This window comes from Phaenicophaeus curvirostris, chromosome Z, assembly GCF_032191515.1.
Source record: "Phaenicophaeus curvirostris isolate KB17595 chromosome Z, BPBGC_Pcur_1.0, whole genome shotgun sequence".
NCBI lineage: Eukaryota > Metazoa > Chordata > Aves > Cuculiformes > Cuculidae > Phaenicophaeus > Phaenicophaeus curvirostris.
The window spans coordinates 61,562,798-61,578,330 of record NC_091431.1 but is presented as its reverse complement, the minus strand read 5'-3'; positions in this window follow the sequence as shown (position 1 = coordinate 61,578,330).

The following is a 15,533-nucleotide window of genomic DNA, read 5'->3' as shown; positions in this document are numbered from 1 at the left end:
ATATTAGCATTTGTTCCTTTACAGTCAGACATTTTTTAAAGAAAGGCGACTGGAATTTCTCTACTTCCTGCTGAATTCACTGCTGATCTTTGGGATCTATTGCCCAAGTGTGCTGAGCAGGATCAGAGTGCTGTTAACAGACTTGTGGTTTCCATTTTATGCTGCTCCTCAGTGTTTCTTTATTTTAGAAGGATATAGAGAGAAATAATATCACGGAATCACAAAATAAAAGAGTCATTTAGGTTGGAAAAGACTTTGAGATCATTGAGTCAAACTGTATAAGTAACGCTGCCAAGTCCACCACTAAACTATGTCCTGAAGTACCACATCTACGTGACTTTTAAATACCTCCAGGTATGGTGAATCCACCACATGGAGTAACCTGTTCCAGGGCTTGACAGCTCTTTCAGTGAAGTAATATTTCCCTGAAAGCCAATCTAAGCCTTCCCTGGTGCACCTTGAGGTCATTTCCTCTTGTCCTATTGTTCCTTTGGAGAAGAGACCAACACTCGCATTACAAGGCAAATCTTCAAGGATTCTCTTCTTGTTTTAACATTTCTCTGAATGAGCTAAAATGGCAAGTTTTATGAAATGAATGCCACCCTCCTACCCAAAGCTTTCAAGTTTTTTCCAGTTTAGGATACATGATGTACAGTTTGTCTATATGTCATTTTAAGCACCTGCACTTTCTTCTAAAAGCTGATCTTTGGCCATACTCCTCCTCTTCTAGTTAGCACATGTGACAAGTTATCTAGTATAGAAGTAATATTTTCATCAAATCATTGTCAGCCTTCTGAATCTCTAGGATAAATTACATTTGTACAGTCCTACTTCAAGCCAGAGTTCCAGGGATATTTTGTGTTTAAGTCAGTCTAGAGCCATTTACTCTATATATTATACAGCAGAAGTTATTTAACTTTTGCAGTTTTCTTAAATGGTGAAAGAAAGTTAACTCCTCAATGGCCTCAAACTTGGCTGGGGCCAGGGTATTTCTTACAGATATTCATCTATGTCATAGTTATATTAAACAAGTCTATCGTGTTTCTCAGCATGATCGCTACCTAGGAACTACGAATTAGTGTATCAAGTTATGAGAACGATAAATGGAAACCTGTCCTGATGCTTTTAACTTATTCCATTTAATTGCTTTGGGGTTTAAAATCTGACTTAAGCAATTTGATTTAAATTATTACTTCTTTTTTACTAGTTAGTATTCAACTGGTAGTTTAAAACAATAAATTATTTGGTAATATTTTATAAATATGGTTGCTTTTATGCTAAATCTTAACAAGCATATTTGCCAGTGGATTGTGTCATGATTTATGTTCCTCAGTGTGAGCAAAAGACAGAACCATGGATTAAAAGAGAGAGAGAAGCAAAAATTCTTTAACTGGAAGAACCACTGAAAAGCTGCAAATCAGGTAAAAATAAGCTCAAGATTAGACACATCATAGCAACTATGTAGTGTCCTTATATTGCATTTCACAAAAGACCAAAATATTTGGGGTGGGAGAGGAAACACTATTCAGCAAAGGTGACTGTCCCAGCTGAGATAACATGGTTTCAAAGAAGAACTTTCCAATTTTACTGCAGAACATTTAATTTAATTTAATGTGGAGATTTTTGGATTTTTTTTTCTGCATTTTTGTCTCTTGAAAGCATTTTAATTATGGAACTCTTGCTTAGCTAATTAGCCCTCTGACACTATTTAACAACAGAAGGATTCAATATAGTGATAGAAAATACATACCAAATCCGGAGAGTAATATTTTAAAAACACAAAAAAATCTAAGAGCTCACTTATGCTACAGTTTCTGACAATATAAAATACAGGCTGAGAAGCTGGGGAGGGGCAGTATTGTTCTAGTGTGGGTTTTTCTTAATGAACAGTTCTTTTGGAGACTGTACATCACCTGATCAAATTTATCCAAATTCACCAGCCTTACCTGTCATTGCCACAAAGAATGAAAATTCTTTTATTGTTCTTGGATTTGATCAGGATCAAAAGTAAGAGGCTGGAATACAGTATCCATTTTTATATATACATATATATATGGCACTGGAACAGGCTGCCCAGGGAGGTGGTTGAGTCACCTTCCCTGGAGGTGTTTAAGGCACGGGTGGATGAGGTGCTGAGGGATATGGTTTAGTGTTTGATAGGAACGGTTGGACTCGATGATCCGGTGGGTCTCTTCCAACCTGGTTATTCTGTGATTCTGTGATATATATTTATTATCGGTTAGTTCTAGAACATGTTTGAAAATATTTAGATTCTTTTTTGATGACATTGTAATCTCATAGGACCTACAAGAACTGATGCAAAGATAAATAAGGTTCATTTGAATCGGATCCTCTTCTGTCACAAAATCTACAAACCTTCACCACCACCACACAATCCCCTCATTGGTGTCCTGTCTTACAAAGACTTGAATGTGGAGGGTTGTGCTGATTTTGGCTGGAGTAGAGTTAATTTTCTTCATGGCAGCTCCTGTGGTGCTATGTTTTGGATTTGTGCTGGAAACAGTGTTGACAACACAAGGATGTTTTAACCACTGCTGAGCACTGCTTACACAGAGCCCAGATTCCAAGGTAAAGGTGTCCTCTTCCTTTTGAAAATAGTTAGAGCATTTTCCTGGAAGACAGAACCAACTCAACATGAAGAAGGTGTGGAATTATTTTTAGCCTATTCTGAACCCTGACCTTTGGCACCTTCATTTCCCACGAATCACCTAGGTGCTTCTGCACAACCATATCTAAGGTGCTGAGTGCCCTGAAGTCAGATGTTACAGAATGCCAGAGGCCTGTATTTGGATTGCTTTTTTAATGCCAATAAACTGCACCACTAGTAGTGAATGCTAGAACTACTCCAATATTTTTCCGCTTCTACTTAATGCATTCTGTCTCAAAGTGTTCAAAAAAATGGATGAGGACTGTGCATAACAAAAAGGAAAGGAGACACTTCAATGTACCATGTTGAGACTCTTTCTCAGTATTTGTGCAGAGTTTGTAGCAAGGTCATCTTACACAGGGAGTATGTCAAGGAATAAATACCCATTCCTATTACCCAGGAATTATTACCCACTATTCGTGTAATCATAGAATCATAGAATCATAGAATATTTATAGTTGGAAGGGACCTTAAAGATCATCTAGATCCAACCCCCCAGCCATGCGCAGGGATACATCCCACTGGATCAGGCTGCCCAAGGCTCTATCCAACCTGGTCTTAAACACTTCCAGGGATGGGGCAGCCACAATTTCCTTGGGCAACCTGTTCCAGGCTGCCTCCAATCCTGATGTCACTGATGAGTTTGCTTGTATTGGTGACAATCAGGTCCAGTATTGCATCTCTTCAGGTGGGGGTCTCTATCAGCTGGACTAAGAAATGATCTTCAATACACTCCAGAAGTCTCCTGGATTGTCTGTTCCAACAGCTCATAACTATAACATGCAAAGCAGCATTCCTGAAATGGATTTTATTGTACAAATGTTAAGGAACTGCAAAGTTTCTTTCTACTTCCAGATGCTTTGAATCATCAGCAAGGTTTTTATCTTCTGGTCTTACTTCAAAACTATGTGCAAATCGCATCTTCCAAAACAGAATTTCTGGTGAGCCCACTTAATGACACTTTCCTCACTGGAGCATGCTCCCTGTCTTTCTCTCACTTCTTTTGTATCTAGATTGAATGTATTTTCCAGGGCCCACAAATACAGGCATATTTCATATTATACACTACTTTTTAAATGAAAATTGTGAGGAAGAGAAAAGAAAAGGCTGGTTGCAAGCTCTTATTCAAATATTGGCAAAACATCTGTGAAAAAAAAATCTTTAACTGGAAGGGAAAAGTGTGTGTTGTTTTAAATTAAAGACCTCACATTGTGCTTCCTGTTCCATTAAGTCAATCTAAGTTTACAGGATATCACCTCCCACAAAAAGGCTGCAAGATTAAGCTGGCATTGAAAAGCTGTCTTAACAAATGAATTCAGTCTGAGAGAGAAGCGCCCCAAGATGCTGAATGATATAATAATTTCTTCTGACCTTCTACAATATGGTACATTTTGAATTGGTAATCTTGTTTTTCCAATCTGAATCATCAATGATGCTTTTTATTTGTCAAATAGGATCATGTCTCCCAGAGGGCTTCATTATCTGACATTCTTTGGACAGGCAGATTAAGCTGCCAGAGTAAGTCCATCTCTGAAATCCTGCTGCAAGAAGGTGGCATTTCCCTGGAAAATGGTCATTACAGCAGAATCTTGGCTAGTGTCAACTCCATGTGCTCTCTCCCCAAATTTCTGGCCAAGAGTGACAGGTGATCTGCCTGTCCAGTAGCATGTAGCAACAAAAGTTTGCACTGCCTTCTCATGCAGAAAAGGATACACAAGTTCTTCTCCTCTTTCAGTAGGACCTGGTACCCCCTTCCTTTTCCTGGAAAAGAAATATTAAAGCAGAGTGCACTAAATCCGCTTAATAAAGTCTGTGACTAAGCAGCGATCCTTGATGTTAATTGAAAAGCTCTGAAGATCAGCTGCAAATATTTCAATGCTCATGCTACTGCTTCTCTATGTGCTCTGCCACATACGTGCCTGTTATAAACACTACCACGGGAACTATGCATATTTGCTCCCACATATGATCATTAGAAGCTGATCCTAAACTCATCGCTCTCTAAAGGTGAAAAAGGGAAAATTTGAAGCTCTTTTAGGCAGTTAAACTATTTGTTGATAGCTTGTTTGGGATGCTAGAATAAAGTTATATCAATAGTCTTCTATCAATTTTTGAGTTAATAAAAATTTTAAATTAATTAATATAAGTAGATTATTATAGTTAATTAATATAAGTATAGAAACCAGAACCATATTTATTTTTCTATTTGGAATCTGGACAGAGGCTTTTGAGAGACGATGAAGGGATTACAGACAGGAAAGAAGTACTACCACTGTTCATGTGTGTTAAAGCAGCATCCAAATGTTCCAATGAGTTTAAAGCATTTTTGCTTTGTGTCAAAAAAGCAAAGAAGAGAGAGGAAAGCATGAAAAGACGTGTCCAAACTTACACTAAATATTGGAAGAACTACAAGTAAAGCCATAACTGCAGAATACCAGCTGATACATTAAGTAGGAAAGAATTCTGCTTCCCATTTAACACTTACTTTTCCTAAATGCTATAATTAATTTCTCTACCTTTCTGTCAACAAATTGTAAAAGACATATTGCTCATAGGGAATTATAAATTACATTTGGTTATTATGTGTACATGAAGTACACAAAGTACATTAAATATCATAATTTAGTGTTTGCAATTTAGTTCCGTACTTCCATGAACCAAAGAAAGCGGTTTACAGTAAATCCAGTTGAGCATAAACTTAGTAGAAAGTGACCTGCTCTCCAAACAAGGAAATCTCTCTGCCCACCTTTGTGAAGACACTTACTTCTCTCACTATTCCATTTCTCTCAACTCACCTTTCAAGTTTATTGGTCACCCGCAACAGAAGTTTTGAACTAAACTCTGAAGAGACAAATTCAGAGTTACACAGTAATGTCATATCAGCTTCGTGTAGACAGTAGTCCAGTTTTCAGATATTTCTATTCCCCATGGCATTTTCCCCACATGAAAAATTATATCAAGAATAGAAAAATAAAATCAGAATTTTTTTTTATTGCTTCTTTATTTAAAAAAAAACCAAAATTCTCCACATGAAAAAATACGACATTGTTGTTCCACCTAAACCCTTTCTTGGTAAGGACTGGTCAGGCCTGATGTTTCTGATTAACAGCATACTTTCCTTGAGAAAAATAGACTTCCTTTTTTTGTGAGAATTTATAAAAGTCTTAAATCAACAGATATAACATGGATTTGATTTTGTTCTGCCATGCTACAAAGATTGGCAAGCGAGTCAAAGCCTAGAGTGATGAAAGTTTTCTTTCAACTACCAGCATTGTAAGGATACCTACATGCCAGACATTTTCTGTCAGTTACAGAATTCTAAAACATGAAGGTCACTAGCTCTATTTGAAAAACACTTCCAATTTGCATTTTAAAGCTATAATTTAAGTGGTTATAATTTAAAAAAAAATGTTAACATGGGAATTGAAGATGGAAACAAAGACAGGCTAATGGAATAACTTCCAGAACTACACAGTATCACATAACTTTCTGGAAAAGATCTCCCATAATGAGAGTTGCATTGTAAAAGACATAGAAGAAATGGACATACTTATTGATGAGAACAAGTTAAGTTGGCATTAATCATAAAGAACATGGATAAGGAGTGGCTCTCAACCATGTAAACCCAGAATGGAGAAATTTTGTAAGAGCTTTACTTACCAGAAATTATGATTTCCACAGTACCTTTAAATTAATATTATTGCAAAATATAGAATCACTTCAAACCAGTCCTCTCTGCATTTTAAATTCTGTTCTTGTGATTCAAGGATTTTTTAATTTCATTTTACTCCAGTTCTAAGATTCAACAGTAATTCCAAAACACACTTTTTGTTCAGAACTGTATTGTGTCATAATGTAAAACAGTTATTCCCATTTTCCTTTCCAAAAAGTCATTACAAATGCTTTTATAAAATACTTTCAAAGATAATTCTGAATTTTTTTCTTAAGTTTAAGAATTCTCAACAAAAATAAGGATCAGGGGTTTTACTGGATAAAAATAAATAATTTTTTATAATGCAAATAATTTACATAAAACAAGTAAGTAATCAAAAATCAACCTTCCTTCAGCAGCAATCCCCTGCAAAAAATGCTCAGCTGATCTCAAAAGTAAATGCTTATTTATTTGGGTTGGGTAACTTAATACCTTGAGGTGTCTGAGCATCTTGTGAGACTATAAATTGCAGCAGGACTTTGGAAACTCCTGATCTTTCAAGGAAGTGCTCAGTACCCAGCTACATAATATGTTTAGACCATTAAACTTAGTGGTTTAGTTTTGGGTTTTATTGGTTTTATTACAGGAGGATACTCCAGAGCAAGTTACTGATGGCTTAGTTTTCTGTGCTTCTCTACACCAGAAGGCACTCCTTCAGAGCTTCAGGTCAATGCATGTTTTAATTGCGACTTCAACATAAGCCAGATAGGACTCATTATTCAAAAGAAATAAAAGTGTTAATGTTTCTAAACACATTTCTTAATTTTATTAATTGATAGGGAAAGTAGCTGCAGAGAATTTAAATAAATAACACTAGAAGTTGCTTGAAAATTCTCTAGGGCTGTAGACTCTGTAATAATCAGCTTACAGAGGTTTAGAAATTTATTTTGCAAACTTTTGTGATTCTGAGCAACACTTACTTGACTAAAGTCACTCATGTCAGTAGCCCTATGGACATGTATGAGGATTTACAGGACCAGGGCCCAACATTACAATTAGTTATCCTCTCTGTAACCCCAAACATAAAATAAGTATTGTTGTGCAACACTTAGTATATCCCAAATGAAATCACATGTTTTGGTTTGGGGTTTTTTTTTTTTGTCTGATTTCAGTGGGAACAAAATCAGGCCTCAAAAGTTAAAACAAAAAGATTAAAGAAATTGCATTAAAGAAAGCTGCAGTAAACATAGTCATGTTTTGATACAGTTATCAACTTCCAAATAACTGAAATGCACTCAGATCACTTAAGAAAATATCCAGAATGTCTCATTTTACAGTTGCTAAGCGAGGAGAGCTACTGCCAAAATATACAGATAATTACTGCCACATGTGCTAGAAAATTAAGTTTTTTTCTGTGGGTTTTGTTTATTGTCAATTATTGGTTTGGTCCTATTATTTTATTTTATATAAACTGTGCCTTATTTCTATGTACAAAATTAAATAATTATATATTTATTCATGGGATATCAGAGTCTGAATCTGTCATGATATTTTCGTGGACAATATCTATCGACATTAATTTGGATATGGAAAAAAAATATCTTTGGAGACTTCTAGGAGACATACGTGCAATGAGAAGCAGGTTTAGTCATCCTCTAGCGTACATCTTCTATTCCAGAAATTTCAAAGGTTACACATTTCAGTTCATGTGGTGTTTTGTGCATTCAACAATACATTTCCCACAGACACAGACATTTACTTTCTATCAGACAAGAATTTCCATGTATGGAGGAGCACTACTGTCCGTGAGTTGCAACAGTGAAACACTGAACACTGAAATACTTCAACGCTGACAATGCTTGCCATGTTTGCAATTAGTATGCTAATTATGAGCTAAGCTGAAGATTTTGCAATGTTTAAATTAACTGCCAGTTAGTCTCTAGTATTATCTTCAAATGAGTTTGACTACATGGTTTGCCAGATAACTGGGGGAAGTAGTGCCAGATAATTAGGGGAAGACACATAGAAATTGCCTCTGTGAAACAGAGAAGAGGAAATGAGTGGAGTACCTTCTTACTTGTATCTTTATGTAGAGTACCTGAGTAAGATACTTCTACTTGCAGTCATATGTACACTTTAAAAATTAATGGGTAATTTTGAAGCTATGAAGATTCATACTGAATCTAAAACCTTCACTGCTCTAAGCAGTTTAATTTTTAAATTTAGTTTAAAGTTTATTAAAGTTTATTAAAGTTTCTAATTTAATTTACATAATCCCCAGGCTCTGAGATTTTTCAGCTGGCACAAAAATGTAGCCTGGCCTCAGCTGCCCTTCTTCAGTCTTACTGTTATTTGTGGATGTCCTGGGCAATAAGACTCAATCACTTACCATTAAAAAAAAACTGAGATCTGTTGTTCAAGATGATTCATTGCTCCGAAATAATTCCCAAACATAGATCAAGAGCTAGTACCAACCATTCCCAAGGAGCATGCTGAATATATGTAATGTGTTTTGAAGAGTTTAATGCCATGAGCATGGGCTCTGAGTGTTGGCTGAACCCTAATAACAGAAAGTAATCAAGGGAACATTTATTTAATGACAACAGATGTAACCTCTACTTGTTACTTCAGACTGGTTTTGTTCTGACCAATATTTATGTAAGTGATTCTGACTCAATGCTAGGAGAATTAATATTTAAATAACATGAAGGCAGAGCTTACATACCTATAAAGATACCATAGTTTAGCTGATAACGAAACAAGCTAACATTTAATGAAATAACCTCAAGAATAACAGTGAAAAATGAAGAAATAATTGGGTGCAGTAAATCACTTTTCAAGATTTTGTTACAATCTTTTTCTTTCATGTATAAAATCCCCAAAACACACCTCTGAAGCAAGATTTGTAAGAAACAAAGTGGACTAGATACTTCACTGGTAAGAAACAGTATCAAATATATCCACCTCGTCCTTATTCTTTTTTATTCTCCTTTATTCTTTTTTATTCTCCTTTATTCTTTTTTATTCTTAAGTCAATGAGACTTAAAATAGTTATAAATCATATCACTGAGGTAAACTACTGAAAAGGAGTCTGGTATAAGCATGGATCTGTGGCACTGAGCATTGTCCTGCTCTAAAAAGAACCAGGAGATACATATATTACTCCTTTACTCAAGAAAAGAATCTTCCAGTTCTTGACTTCCTTAACCTCAAACATGAATACATTTAAAATAGTTATATGGTTCCCAGACTGGGTAAAACCAAGTGCCTGGATGTTAATAATGAAAGCCTCAGAGGACTTCCTAAATTGCAGTGGGAAAAAAAACAATAGTTTTAAATTTCTTGATAAATATATGACAAATCTATCACTGTAAAACACTTTTCCTGCTGTTTCTCCCAGACACAGCTTGATCATTGGAGTCAGCTCCTGCAGCAGAAACCAAAATAATCTGGAAGCTCAATGACCTGAACACTTTTGAAAGCCTTACCCAGGCAGCACTAAGGAGTACAAAGCTCTGACTGCATTCAGCTCCTGAAAGACACAAGCCCCTGTTATTGCCTTATTGTTTTTACTGAAAATATAAGGCTCATTTCTAATTAGCAAGAAGAAAGCCTGCAAGACTAATAAATGAAGAAAATATTAGCTTTGTATCTCCTATCAACAGCACAACTTGTCATACATCTCATTCCCTGCTATTGCTTCTGGGATTCTTTCTTTATATTTGAATTTACAAATAGTATATTGTTTATTAGTTGTGTTTTATCAGGCAAATAAGTATGAGAAGAAGAAACAGACTAAACAGCTTACATGGTGGGGTGATTTGAAAACATGTACTTCTGTCTGCCAGGGATTCTTTTTATCTCAGATTCACCAAGCTATGGCTTTTTTTCCAGGATTTTCAGTTTAAAATTGAAAAAAAAAAACCCAACCAAAACCACCTCTCTGAATTGAAGTAAGATTGCATTTGAGGGATTCAGTATGCTTTTTCTGCAAAGCTTATTTTATTACGTATTTGCCAACCTAAAAAGTAGTAGATTACTAGACTAGATAAAGTTTCTTTCGTATGTCATAAGAAAACCGCAGTCTCGTAGGATGAATATAATCACAGATAAATTCTCTACCCACCATAAGTTACTTTAGAAACCTACTTTCACCGTTCAAGATATGAAGGTGTAATTTTACTCTCTTAATCAAAAATTGGTCTTACTATTACTTTGATAATAGCATTATCAATCTCAAATTTTTTTCAGATAATTCTCCATTTTCTGGAGACGTCTTTAAGTTTATAGAAATACAAATAATCAATACAGTACTTAAAGTTTATGCTATCTTGGAGTCAGGAAAGCCTGGAACTATTAGCTGAACATAATGCATTTTGGTATCTTAAACAATCGTAACTGTTTCTGCACTTTCTATATATTGGTTTCTGTACTCTCTACAAACTTGAAATTATTGCCAATAAAATTAGTACATTCAAGGCAGAAATTCTGGACTCTTTTCCTGGTTTTCTATAGTTTTTTGCATCCACAATTTCACATCTCTAGTTCCTAAAGTACACTAATCACTCAAATGTACTGTGTTGTTTTGGATTGTTTAGGAAATCACTATGACCTGTGAGCATACCTGTTGATTTTTGAATGCAGGATGTTAGAATCCAGATTTAAAGGTTTTACTTCTAGTAGCCAATTATCAGTCTGAGCTGACATTGAATTAGCTGATGAGGGAAACTCAATAAGGCAAAATTAATAATAAAAAGAGGCTTAAAACATTTCAGAAAAATGTCCCAAATGGATTGTTATTTGAGATTAAGATCTCATATCAGAAAACTATGTCTGCCTGATAAATTGAGTCCGTACTTGGTTTACAATGCAAAGAGTATCTGGCAATTTGTGGTCAAGTAAACACACAAAAGGAATTTTCATGTAAATAATCCTGATTCTGTCCCTAATCACCCTGTCAATATGAACTGAAGATAACAGCACCTGGAGATCATAAAATAAAATATTTTCACTGTTTTTTCCTGTTCTTACTAACATTCAATGAAAAGTGAACATGAATCTGGAAACCTGCATGTGTATAAGAAATGTATTTTAAAATGTCCTTAGCTCACATAATTATAGACGGATAGAAAAGGGAAATCCAAGTTCTGAAACACTTAATAGAACTTGAGAACTGAAGCACGTGAGTGCCATGAGCACTGAGCTCTGACAGCATTCCTCATAGGACAGATACAGCTCCAAACCCCCACCAGCTCTGCAGATTTAAAGTTCTAAACACTTAGATTTTTAAGCTTCAGACCTGGAGCTAATGCTGTAATGAGATTTAGTATCAGCTCTAAGAAAGGGGGAAGAGAGAAATAAACAGCTGGATTCCTTTTAACTGCTTGATTATCTTTAGTGTTCTCTATGGGGAATCATCTAATTTGGACAGATTTGCAGAGAATTTTGCTAACATGTATATCTTAAGTCTAGATTCTCTAATGGAAGAAAAAATGTAAAAATTAAAAGGAGCACATTTGCATATTTGCTCAACTTTGTCTACAGTTTATTCAACTAAATCATACGATGTTCTCAGAATCACTCATGATGAACTCTGATGAAATGACCGCAGTTAATTTATTGGTGAACCCTTGAAAATCTGTCCTGCATGCCAAGTACTGCTAGAAACCTGTTATATTTGCCATATAATTACTTTTATAGATTTACTAGTCATTACAGACTTCCCCAATCTGTTGACATAAGAAGGAAACAAACTGAATTTAAATTACTTGGGGTGAAATTGTGCAAGTCTCACCGTGAGTAATACCAATAGCAAACCTGCAAATTGCCCTGCTAACTTCAGCACATTTATTTGAGGGCGGAGGTCTAGTTACACAGGAGGATTTAGCCAACTAAACTATCCAATTCCTATGTCCCAAATAGAGAATTTCCTGACTCTGAGCTTCAATCCTAGGTCCTCTACCAGAACAGTCCCATAGGTCACTGCTGTTGCACAGACCTGACTAAATTCAGACTAAAACTAGAATAAAATTAATCTATTGAGAAAAAAGTTCAAAATAAACACAGCCTGTAGTTGGTTACAAAACAAGCAACTGAGCCATGGAATTCTTTGCCAAAGGATGTTTAGGATGCTGAAAGTTTAAATGGGTTTAAGCCTCACCAGGCAGGTTTATAGAAATCTAACAAAGATTACTACATAGAAACACACATAGCTCATGAAATCCCCTAGCTAAAAATGTCTGGTGGAAGACAGAATGGTAAGAAATAGTCCGCACCTTGTTCTTACACTTTTCTGTACTACATTCAACTTGTGGCCAGAACTGGGACATAGCATACACTAAGTGAGCAGATACCTCCTTCACAACTGAAACTTGTCTGTCTCACTTCTGAAAAACATATAGTAAACATTCTTGGGGGAATACATACACTGAGTAAATGCATCTGGAAGCAAAGAATATTTTGTCTTTCATCATGGACTGAAGCACTCATCTCATGCACAGTCAAATCAGGTTAAATTTTCTTCTGTGCCTAAAGGGAACCAATTTTCCCCACCAAAATAAAGGTGTTCTCACATGTAGGTCCCTTAATTCCATTTGATTTTTTCCTGCCTTTTAAGATTGAACTAAATAAAATTTAGTTCCAGTGCCTGTAGCAATGAGTATTTAATAAGCCTTTACTGAAGCAGGCAACAGAGACACTAAGATTTACAGGATCTCTTATATTTCCTCTTACATTAGTCATTAAAATCCTGTTGTGTGCTGTATCTACAGCTGTGGATTCCCCTAGAGAGCAACATGCTGCAATATCCATCATTGCAACATCTAAGTCTGCTAGCTGAGTGACTACTGAGCCTGTGAACAAACAGCAGCCTTATCGAGGAATGACAGCTGTACACAGTCTTCCATCACTCAGCTGTCATCTAGGCTCTCCAAGCTCAGCGTTGCCACGGTGCAGCGTGATGTTGTCAAATCTTGAGCTCATGCTGCTAAGAAGCTCAGTGTGTGCCGTTGTGGCCAGCACAAGGTCCCAGGCCTGCATTTTCTTATTGCTTAATATAAGGAAAAAGAGCACTCTGCAGAAACTCTTCATGTAAAGTTTAGACTACAAACATGCACAAGTTTTCCATAGCCCATTGCCTTCCCAGGCTGACAAAAGCTTATCAGCTTCCAAACTCAACCCTCTCACTAGCACAGTGTTTTCAGCAGGCAGGGTGGCATCCAGTTTGATAAATTATCATTTTACATAAAGAAAAACTAATGCTTGTGTTGAAGTACTATACAGGGACTAAGTAATACTACAGACGCTTGATTCCTGTAACTGAACCCAGAGAAGAATATCTTTTTCATTCAGTCCAGAACTAAATACTGTCAAGATTTCCCATGAATCAGAAGTTTTCTAAGCCTTGAAGTGAAAAACTCAATATATAGGACTGTCTCATGTAAGAGTATCCTTAGGGATAAACCTTGTTTACGTGTTTTGTCCAAGAACAGATTATAGTGAATCACTAGCTGAATGTGAGTCAACAAAGTAATGCACTTGAAAAAAACAGAAGAATGCCATACACAGATGTTTATCTACAAGTATTACTTTCTGCTTTACTGATCACTAGTCAGCCCTTTGATGGAGTTGTGCATTTATTTCTCAGAACTGTCTTTCAAAAGAACTATGGGCTAACTACACAGGACCCACGAGAAAGGAATTAGTATTAACAGAGCTATAGAAACAAGGAAAAATGACAAAATTTGGATTGTTTAACCTGTAACATACCATGCTACAGATGAGAACAATCTTTAAATACATATCAATTTGCTGCAAAGCGAAAGGGCATAGTATGTTTCCATGGTCACAATAGATTAAACAAGAAATAAATTGTTGGAAGAAAGATTCATGTTAAATACCAGGACAGATTTTCTATTAATTGGAATAAGCTGCGGAAGAAGATATTGGAATTTTTACTGCTGGTAGCTGGTGGCTTTTAAAAAAATGAGAAACACTAGATAATCTCTCTCATGAGGTCCTTATCAACTTATTTTCCAAAGCTCTATGCAAGATGCACAAGAGCTCCTGGGGAAATGGCGACTTGGTTATAAAACAAGAAAACTTTTGAGTCACTGAATCTTGATTTTTTTTTTTTATGGGTCATAAAGCAGCTGCAGGTGAGCTGATAGATTTTTACACCATGCCGCACAGCAGTTTTAAGTCTTTCCCAGCAGAAGAAACAGTTATAGCATCACCCACACTCTGTAGAAGCATGAATTCTAGCCTATGGCAAACAGCTTTTAATTTTTTTTAAAAAAAATCATTATCCCAAAGCACCAGCATGAAATCAGGTGGGCTAATAGAAGGTGGGCAGTAGAGGTCATCTCTTTGTGCACAGAGCAGAAATCAGTTACTTTTCCTTCCTAAAAAGGGAAAAAGATAGTGAAAAAAAGAGATCTCTTTTACTCAAATACCTCAAAGTCTGATCTTCTATTGCCTCATATGTGCTAAAGTTCGAGTCTTAATAGTTACAGCCTGGAGTTAGAAGGTTGCTAGGACTAAGAGTGGAGCAGGAAGCATTCTGCCAAGTGTCTACTTGAGCTTTCAGCCATGTAAAGGGGTACAGTTAATGTTCTTTAGATGGAAAAGGTGCAGCTTTAGTGCTCTGGTGCATGGTCTTCACCTGCAGAAGCCTCGTGGTATCTATTTCTACTCTGAAGAACCATGAGATGAAAGAAAGAAGGAAGCACATCCTGCTGTTGGCCTGGCCCTTCTGTGGGCAAAAAGAAGAGGGTGAAAATAGCTTATTATGTCCTCCTAACCACTCTGAGCATCTTTTTAAGAGCTGGTACTGCCTAGACCTTACAAGCCTCTCAGCCTTGGTCTGTGTCATGTTTAATCAAAGACAAGAAAAATAACAGATGTTTTTATTCAATCAATAATCTTCTATTTTATTAACTGTAAGGTCTCACGTTTCCTCAGATGTGTGATGTTAATTCTTGCCATACTAGATTGCACAAGTCATACTGAGTTGCTGGATCAGACACAAAGTAAAGTGGCTGCCCTAATTATGTGTAATCTCTGCATGGTCTTCCAGACATCTAACAGACTGAGAGCTTCAGCAATGCCAAAACCATGGGGGAAAATAAAACCAAGAACAACATTCCAGAATACTTTGGGGTTTTCTTTGAATCGGTGACAATTTCAGGGATAATAAAGGAAGCTGGAGTCCCC